The 891-nt window shown below is 36.0% G+C and overlaps 1 protein-coding gene across 1 annotated transcript in view; it reads left to right on the top strand.

The window, feature by feature from the left end:
- Positions 1 to 6: 6 nt before the first annotated feature.
- Positions 7 to 891, top strand: part of LOC106537012 (E3 ubiquitin-protein ligase rififylin) — a gene marked incomplete in the record, with an annotated part of 7,200 nt that continues 6,315 nt past the window's right edge. Inside the window, 1 exon segment of the mRNA XM_014034374.1 lies at positions 7 to 168.

The raw sequence follows: 891 nt of genomic DNA, 5'->3' as shown, positions 1-891 counted from the left end.
GTTTCCACTCTAACCTTTAACTCGGTCATGTTGAGCGGTTAGCTGCAGCTGAGTTAACCAGGTTAACCAGGTTAACCAGGTTAACCAGCGGCTCAGTTTGGTTAACTACCAACTCTAAGGACAGTTAGCTGGCTGTTCCTGTTAGCAGAGGATCTCCTGTCACCAACAGGTAGGTTCGGGTTCGGTTTGTCTCTAAATGGACCGATGAGTTCCGAGTCAGACGCGGGTCTGAAGTGGGTCAGTTTAAACCAGGACTCGGCTCATCTTCTTCGCTGGTTTTACTTTGTTTCGTTCTTCTTCGGTGTTTGTAGAAACTTTAGCTGTGTTAGCTTAGCCACCAGCAGCGTCGGGTACTTTCCAGACTCCTCGCGCTGAACTCCGTTAACAAACTGTAAGATTTAAACTTTTATCTGTTTTTGTCAAAAACATAATGAAAATATGTCAAACTTCTGCTTCATTTATCGGGTTTAAAGGGTGATTTATTATTCGGCTGCGACGTAAAACCGAAACGGTGCTAATTTTTAATCACAAATTAACTTTACTCAAAACTTTTTTATGTTGAATTTGTGTTTTTATGTAAAAATATTTGTTAAATAAAAACACAGCTTCGTGAGACTTAACGCCGAATTGATCAGAAGATCGTAATAAAACGTTCAATGTTTTTATTTACTGATGAACTTTTAAATGTTAGCTTTACATGGTGGACTGGTCCTGTCATAACTGGAAATAAATATAAAAATATATAGCTTGAAAAACTAAATACATGACTTAATAAAATAATTAATGTACCAAATTTAGAAAAATACGAACTTTATCAATATATTTGATTATACAGTGAAACTTTAATTATTATGTATCGTTTTTAACAGTGTTAATTTGTTTCATTGAGCG

Source organism: Austrofundulus limnaeus, unplaced genomic scaffold, assembly GCF_001266775.1.
Source record: "Austrofundulus limnaeus strain Quisiro unplaced genomic scaffold, Austrofundulus_limnaeus-1.0 Scaffold2082, whole genome shotgun sequence".
Classification (NCBI taxonomy): Eukaryota; Metazoa; Chordata; class Actinopteri; order Cyprinodontiformes; family Rivulidae; genus Austrofundulus; species Austrofundulus limnaeus.
This window is presented reverse-complemented; position numbering and strand designations above follow the sequence as displayed.